The sequence below is a fragment of the Salvelinus alpinus genome, chromosome 19, assembly GCF_045679555.1.
Source record: "Salvelinus alpinus chromosome 19, SLU_Salpinus.1, whole genome shotgun sequence".
Taxonomy (NCBI): Eukaryota; Metazoa; Chordata; class Actinopteri; order Salmoniformes; family Salmonidae; genus Salvelinus; species Salvelinus alpinus.
Window position 1 is genome coordinate 8,628,796 of NC_092104.1, and position 9,292 is coordinate 8,638,087.

Here is a 9,292-nt window from a genome sequence, read left to right on the forward strand (position 1 = left end):
ATTGCCATTGCATAGGGTACAAACAGGGTGGAGGGGGGTTTGCAAGTTCAATGTAACAAGTACAGTGAAATGCAGATAACATTTGAAATACCCTCTTTGTCCCCTACTTCACATAACATTTCACATTTATTGTGCATTTTGGGACCAAAACCGTTTTAAATCACAATAAAAATTTAATGCTTCTTCAAAATAGGCTACACATTTGAACTGCCGTCGAGCTAAATCCAAAAGTAACCAAGTCAACATGAAAATCAAACCGAAGAGTGTATGCCTAGAATGTAACAAAATGTATCCAACGCAACAACAAAAAAACAGAACTGCATAAAATGCTGACTGCGCAGTTATCACGCACACGTTTGCATAGGTGGCGCGCAGAAATATTTACAGCCTGTTCTTTCACGATATGAAGGCATAACATTTGCAGTGATTATGCACACCTTTCTCAATATACCAGCATTACTAGGCTATCCCTCACGTTTGGAACAAAGAGTTCAATAACACAGAATGGGGAAACCAAGAGAGAGAGTGAGAAGAAAGAAAGGGGGGTTATTTTTTGCGAACAAAAAGAGTGGGTGTGTACTCTACTCTGCCTTGTAGCCATGCTGCAAGACTAGAATCCAAGGATTGCAACCACGAGCCACCAAAACACACACACACACACACACACACACATACTACTCAAAAAAATAAGTTATGAAATAATGATCAAAATAATGCCAAGCAAAGACCATTGTGAAGCAAGTGGTCGGTCTACTTCGTTCGAACCTGTCAACCAGCTGATCACACAGAAATCAAGTAGTGCAAGTTGAATGGCTTGTTGTATTTACTGTATTTCGCACGACAATACATTCGATCTTTAAACCAATTCACAAGGAAAACATTGGTCTACTGCCCCTTTTAATAAACCAATACATTGGCAGAATATAGGCTTTATCTAAACATAACTACTATCTACTAATTTGCATTTAGCCTACTGAACCGACTTGGCGGGAGAGCGACATGCATTTTACCTTTGCTAGACCTGGGTTGCGAAATTACCGTCGTTTTCTATAGCATTAACTCTATTACCTAAGTACCCTCCGTTCCGCATCCGTTACATAACGTATTCTGCAACATACTTCCCATGGATTCGGGATGAAATCACGGTCTGACGGACATTTAACAAAGTCCACGTCCTGAGCTTGGAACATTTTGTTCTCGACCTATTGAGGTCATATATTCTCTCTGCAAGTTGAGTAAAAAGCTTTGATCTAAGATAAATTCAGCTGTTTATACAACGTAGTGGGGGCTCCGTTTGTTTTGAAAAAGCTTTCTGGAGTGACGGTTCAAACAATCCCTAATCCAACCAGTGCGTCCGAGATGCTGATCAAACTTGCTCAATAAACGCACAATAAAAATACCGAATTATTCACCCATACTAAACGAGTGCGGCGCGTAAAAGAGCCGTAAAATAACAATATAACTCACGTTCGTTCTGTTGAAGAATGTTTTCTCCGCGAATAAGTATTTGATTTATTTAAATTCCGTACGTAAACATCAGTGATGGTATTATTATGTGTTGGGCCTACGTAAGTCTGTGCTTGCTTTAGCGCATGCTCGCCTCACATTGCCCGGTGCAGTTACCCATAATTGCGTGCCCAAGCGGCCAACTGGAGATGAGTGCGCACGCACAATCTCGTTACATAATCGACTTTGCCTGCAGTCAAAATACATTTTAAAACATTTAAATGACCCCAAAAGACAAGACTGTGTATCTTCTGTTTGATGAATTATCAGACTAATAGCCTATTGAATTAGAAAATATTGAAATAAAAATACTTATATAGGCTGTTAATGACACAACATATAAACTATTCCGCGAAATATTTTGTAAATTGATACATTGTTAAACCTCTCTAGCCAATCAGCATCGCCTATTACTGGGCGATAGCCTGGGTCTTTGGTCGGGGTAATGTCTGATGTGTCAAAATAAGGATTTCTGATCATGTCATTACAATGTAATTAAAATTTGAATGAATTCAGTCATCTCTTCAATTAAGGTATTTAAAATAAAAAAAATAAAAGGTTAAGATAGCTGAGAAAATAATCAAATAAAAGCGTGCATAGCAAGACATTTGAGTGACCTGAGTCTGAAGTTTCCTGAAAAGGGAAACAGGAGAAACAACAAATGACACGAAGAATTGATCAACACATGTTTGTATGTCAGATGTTATTGATGGGTTTTCTCTAAACCAGTTAAACAGTGCAGGGCGGCAGGTAGCTAGCTAGTGGTTAAGAGCGTTGGGCCAGTAACCCGAAACGTCGCTGGTTCGAAGCGCTTGTAATCGCTCTGGATTAGAGCGTCTGCTAAATTACTCAAATGTAAACGAATGCAACTATAACTTCCTCTCAACACACATGTATTCTATTTAAATGGAATTGATCAACGATCAATCACACAAACTTCTCATTCTGTTTGAGAATATTTCAATGTCATTATTCCTCCATCACCAAACTTTACAGTTGGCACTATGCATTGGGACAGGTAGCGTTCTCCTGGTATCCGCCAAACCCAGATTTGTCCATCAGACTGCCAGATGGTAAACGTGAGTCATCACACCAGATATTTCAGGAAGCTCTCGACAAACAGTTATTGTGCTGACATTGCTCCCAGAGGCAGTTTGGAACTCGTTAGAGAGTGTTGCAACCGAGGTCAGACGATTTTTACGTGCTATGCGCTTCAGCACTCGACGGCCCCATTCTGTGAGCTTGTGTGGCCTACCATTTCGAGGCTGAGCCGTTGTTGCTCCTAGACGTTTCCACTTCACAAGAACAGCACTTACTGTTGACCGGGGCATCTCTAGCAGGGCAGAAATTGGATGTACTGACTTGTCGAAAAGGTGGAATCCTATGATGGTGCAACGTTGAAAGTCATTGAGCTCTTCAGTAAGGCCATTCTACTGCCAATGTTTGTCTACGGAGATTGCATGGCTGTGTGCTCGATTTTATATACCTGTCAGCAACGGGTGTGGCTGAAATAGCTGAATCCACTTATTTTAAGGGGTGTCCACATACTGCTGTATATATAGTGTATCACATGACTACAACAGTATGTAATTGGTATACAAAGAACCATTGCATACCACTTCAACATAAACTAATACATTTGAGGGATGAGGGTTGCGAGTGAAATGGAACTCCTCTCAAATTCATGGACAGCTCTCCAGATACAAGACTGTAAAGAATTTAAATAACCATTGAACAGATTCCCAAGTCCCAGACTGTAGCTTTAATAATTTGTAACTGTCTGTTAGTTTTTCTCTGTTTGATCCCGTAGACTGTATAAAAAAGGTTACCACAAGATGGCAGCACTGGCATGTAGCTGGCCCGTTCCAAATACAAGTTATTGGGTTGGAGGTGAAGAACGGCCAACAGTGCAGCCGCCTCTCTGCCAACAGGTGGTGATGTCGATCCAGCAGTTGAAAGGCTACAGAACGTTAACTCAGCACTGTCTGTCTCAGCTCGAGTCTCAGTACGTTGTCTCCCTTCACCTCTTCCCCACAAAAGGAAACATATTCAGTGAACATAAACTTTGAAAATCACATGTATCTGGTGTCTCATTACTTAAATCTTTATGGTTGTGTGTGTGTGTGTGTGTGTGTGTGTGTGTGTGTGTGTGTGTGTGTGTGTGTGTGTGTGTGTGTGTGTGTGTGTGTGTGTGTGTGTGTGTGTGTGTGTGTGTGTGTGTGTGTAGACAAAGACACATAGAACGACATTCAATGGTATTCTGAAGAACCTTTTCTAATTCCTGGATTAAATTACCTGCATTTCATGGAATAACATTTGGGGACAATTACCTTTATGCCACAGTTACCAAAATGTAGTTGACTAGGGCATAGCATAACATTTAATTTGTGAAATACAAATAACTGAGAATAAGTTGAGAGTGGATCCAACCACCTCATGTTGGTACAGTAGACCATAGCAACATCATGTCCATAGCAACATCATTAGACCTGTCCATAGCAACATCATTAGACCTGTCCATAGCAACATCATTAGACCTGTCCATAGCAACATCATTAGACCTGTCCATAGCAACATCATTAGACCTGTCCATAGCAACATCATTAGACCTGTCTATAACATCATTAGACCTGTCCATAGCAACATCATTAGACCTGTCTATAACATCATTAGACCTGTCCATAGCAACATCATTAAACCTGTCTATAACAACATCATTAGACCTGTCCATAGCAACATCATTAAACCTGTCTATAACAACATCATTAGACCTGTCCATAGCAACATCATTAGACCTGTCCATAGCAACATCATTAGACCTGTCCATAGCAACATCATTAGACCTGTCCATAGCAACATCATTAGACCTGTCCATAGCAACATCATTAGACCTGTCCATAGCAACATCATTAGACCTGTCTATAACAACATCATTAGACCTGTCTATAACAACATCATTAGACCTGTCTATAACAACATCATTAGACCTGTCCATAGCAACATCATTAGACCTGTCCATAGCAACATCATTAGACCTGTCTATAACAACATCATTAGACCTGTCCATAGCAACATCATTAGACCTGTCCATAGCAACATCATTAGACCTGTCTATAACATCATTAGACCTGTCCATAGCAACATCATTAGACCTGTCCATAGCAACATCATTAGACCTGTCCATTGCAACATCATTAGACCTGTCCATTGCAACATCATTAGACCTGTCCATAGCAACATCATTAGACCTGTCCATAGCAACATCATTAGACCTGTCTATAACAACATCATTAGACCTGTCCATAGCAACATCATTAGACCTGTCCATAGCAACATCATTAGACCTGTCCATAGCAACATCATTAGACCTGTCTATAACAACATCATTAGACCTGTCCATTGCAACATCATTAGACCTGTCCATAGCAACATCATTAGACCTGTCTATAACATCATTACCCCTGTCCATAGCAACATCATTAGACCTGTCCATAGCAACATCATTAGACCTGTCCATAGCAACATCATTAGACCTGTCCATAGCAACATCATTAGACCTGTCCATAGCAACATCATTAGACCTGTCTATAACATCATTAGACCTGTCTATAACATCATTAGACCTGTCCGTAACAACAGTGGAGAGGGATTATCTAATACACCACCAGAGGGAGTTGGGTTGAGGGGTCATTTCTGGTCACATGTGGTTGTCATCATGTCATCAATGCTGAATATACTGTCAGGCTGCTGGGGGTGGTTTGTGTGTGTGTGTGGGGGGTGCTGCTGAATGAGGCTGGAGGGGTAACTGGAGCTTCGCCTACCTCATGACACCCACACCACATCCTATATGGCATATGGTATTCCCCTGTCAGGCTACTGTCTGTTAGGCTACTGTCTGTTACGCTACTGTCTGTTACGCTACTGTCTGTCAGGCTACTGTCTGTCAGGCTACTGTCTGTTAGGCTACTGTCTGTTAGGCTACTGCCTGTCAGGCTACTGTCTGTTAGGCTACTGCCTGTCAGGCTACTGTCTGTTAGTAGCCTAACAGACAGTAGCCTGTCTACTGTCTGTTAGGTTACTGTCTGTTAGGCTACTGCCTGTTAGGCTACTGTCTACTGTCTGTTAGGCTACTGTCTGTTAGGCTACTGCCTGTGCTCACGCCTCTCAACTCACACCGCCAGAGACATACAAATAAAGAGACAGACAGGCAGGCAGGCTGGCAGGCAGACAGACAGACAGACAGGCAGACAGGCAGACAGGCAGACAGGCAGACAGGCAGACAGACAGACAGACAGACAGACAGACAGACAGGCACTGCTTTTGAATGGATCCCCCACATGAACATACCTAATTGGGTGATGGGAGAGAGATAGATAGAGACAGAGAGAGAGAAAGAAAGAAAGAAAGAAAGAAAGAAAGAAAGAAAGAAAGAAAGAGAAACAGAGAGAGACAGAGACAGAGAGAGAGACAGAGACAGAGATAGAGACAGAGACAGAGACAGAGACAGAGACAGAGACAGAGACAGAGACAGAGACAGAGACAGAGAGAGAGACAGAGATAGAGATAGAGACAGAGACAGAGACAGAGACAGAGACAGAGAGAGAGACAGAGACAGAGACAGAGACAGAGATAGAGATAGAGACAGAGACAGAGACAGAGACAGAGACAGAGACAGAGAGAGACAGAGACAGAGAGAGAGACAGACAGAGACAGAGAGAGAGACAGAAACAGAGAGAGAGAGACAGAGAGAGAGACAGAGACAGAGACAGAGACAGAGACAGAGAGAGAGACAGAGAGAGAGACAAAGAGACAGAGAGAGAGACAGAGAGTGTGCGTGTGTGGGGGCAGGACACACAAGACTTACAATCAATTATTAAACTGAAACCCTGCCAGCCTGTTGAATAAATGAATAAAGTAAGTCAGCAGACAATATCCTGTAATTACCCACTAGACTGACTAAACAGAGACTCGGGATGCATCTCCAGTGGTACCCTGTTCCGTATAATGCACTAAGTAAGCAATAGTGTGCTATTTGGGACGCAGACAATGATCAAAATGGAGACTATGACATTTTGCGTCAACAATCGTTGCAGTGTGTTAGGGAGAGGAATACAGGGTGTTGGGTTACCTCGGCAGCTCCTCAACGGTGGTATCAAGATGAATGGAGTTATTGCTTTGAAATAGTAATATATTGGTCCTCTTGAAACACAATGCCCTTACTCAAAGCGTGTTTACCAACCATGACACGAGTGAATGGGATCCTTTACTACCCTGGGCTTGTGGTGTGTTACCACAATCCAGACATTCCAGACCGTCCAGCAGCCTTCTTTGTGTTGGCTTTGCAAAGTTTTATCATAAAGAATGTCTCTCACTGGCCATCAGCGTGTCATGTTCATGATGCCACACTGCAGTAGTCTCAACACACAGTGTAGACTATATAGTATAACACAGTGTAGACTATATAGTATAACACAGTGTAGACTATATAGTACAACACAGTGTAGACTATATAGTATAACACAGTGTAGACTATATAGTATAACACAGTGTAGACTATAGTACAACACAGTGTAATCTATATAGTACAACACAGTGTAGACTATAATACAACACAGTGTAGACTATAGTACAACACAGTGTAGACTATATAGTATAACACAGTGTAGACTATATAGTATTACCCAGTGTAGACTATATAGTATAACACAGTGTAGACTATATAGTATAACACAGTGTAGACTATATAGTATAACACAGTGTAGACTATAGTATAACACAGTGTAGACTATAGTATAACACAGTGTAGATTATAGTACAACACAGTGTAGACTATATAGTATAACACAGTGTAGACTATATAGTATAACACAGTGTAGACTATATAGTATAACACAGTGTAGACTATATAGTATAACACAGTGTAGACTATAGTATAACACAGTGTAGACTATATAGTATACCACAGTGTAGACTATATAGTATAACACAGTGTAGACAATATAGTATAACACAGTGTAGGCTATAGTATACCACAGTGTAGGCTATAGTATACCACAGTGTAGACTGTAGTATACCACAGTGTAGACTATATAGTATAACACAGTGTAGACTTTATAGTATACCACAGTGTAGACTATATAGTATAACACAGTGTAGTCTATATAGTATAACACAGTGTAGACTATATAGTATAACACAGTGTAGACTATATAGTATAACACAGTGTAGTCTATAGTATAACACCGTGTAGACTATATAGTATAACACAGTGTAGACTATATAGTATAACACAGTGTAGACTATATAGTATAACACAGTGTAGACTATATTATAGCACAGTGTAGACTATATAGTATAACACAGTGTAGACTATATAGTATAACACAGTGTAGACTATAACAGCGTCTTAATGAACACAGAGCCATCAGGATAAATTAGAGAGGCATTACTATAGCAAGCTGAGAGTAGACGTACACACAGAGAGAGAGAGAGAGAGAGAGAGAGAGAGAGAGAGAGAGAGAGAGAGAGAGAGAGAGAGAGAGAGAGAGAGAGAGAGAGAGAGAGAGAGAGAGAGAGAGAGAGAGAGAGAGAGAGAGAGAGAGAGAGAGAGAGAGAGAGAGAGCGAGAAGACAGATCCAGTCTCCTTCCCCTCAGTCTTAAAGAGGAGCAGCGTAAGGCCCTCTGAGTGGGGGAGTATATTTGATGAGTGTATATTTAGATCTGGATGTACGCCCAGGCATTAATGCCAAAGACACTAAGACAGGTTATTGAGGCCAGACAGTGTGGGAAACCAGAAAAGAGGATCGCTTCTCTTTGGTTAGAGCTAGAGCACACGTGGGAAAGGGAATGAAGTTGCTGATTGGCTGCATGAGAACCAATCAGATGGCTGCATGAGAACCAATCAACTTTTTTCTCCTGTACCTCCAACCCATGTGATCTATCACACTCTAACCCGTTCCTTTCCCATGGACATATGAATGGGGAAATGGACTAGCGAGAGGGGGGGGGGGTCATAATTCATAATAGACGGGGGGGGGGGGAGGGGGGGCGGGGTCATAATCTTCTGGACCGTGTCGTTGAAATCCATTTGAGAAGATATGATATCACTAATATACCTTCTGTCATATCCGGCATTGCTCTATTGAAAACACAACATCTGTTTCTGATCTGGATAGTGGTGTGTGTGTGTGTGTGTGTGTGTGTGTGTGTGTGTGTGTGTGTGTGTGTGTGTGTGTGTGTGTGTGTGTGTGTGTGGTTGATTGAGCACGATCCTGTGTCTGTGTTGCACCTTGAACCATCAAGTTAAGTACACCTCAGCCAAAGACATCACTCAGATTTATTCTCTAATCTTTTCTAACCTTCATGTTGGATAGAAATGAAGGCAAATCATTGAGAAACACAGCAGCTTTTCAAACATACTAAGCTGAACTGAGCCAGAAGACCTGAGCCAGCACAGTTTGGTTCAGGTTGGCCGAGTGGTGTAAAATAGGTATGAATGTCCCTCTGTCTCTGTCCCTCCATTTCTCTGTCTCTCTCTGTCTCTCACTCTGTGTCTCTCTCTCACTCTGTGTCTCTCTCTCTCTGTGTCTGTGTCTCTCTCTCTCTGTGTCCATCTCTGTGTCTCTCTCTCTCCCTCTCTCCGTGTCTCTCTCTCTCTGTCTCTCTCTCTCCATCTCTCTATCACTCTCTCCCTGTGTCTCGCTCGCTCGCTCCGTCTCTTTCTCGCTCCGTCTCTCGCTCTGTCTCTCGCTCCGTCTCTCGCTCTCTCGCTCCGTCTCTCGCTCCG

The 9,292-nt window shown here is 41.9% G+C and overlaps 1 protein-coding gene across 1 annotated transcript in view; it reads right to left on the reverse strand.

The window, feature by feature from the left end:
- Nucleotides 1-1,603, reverse strand: part of LOC139544969 (microtubule-associated protein futsch-like) — a 53,833-nt gene extending 52,230 nt beyond the window's left edge. Inside the window, exon 1 of the mRNA XM_071352222.1 lies at nucleotides 1,468-1,603. The gene's annotated coding sequence lies outside the window, so the exon portion shown is untranslated. The remainder of the gene's footprint in view (nucleotides 1-1,467) is intronic.
- Nucleotides 1,604-9,292: the final 7,689 nt, after the last annotated feature.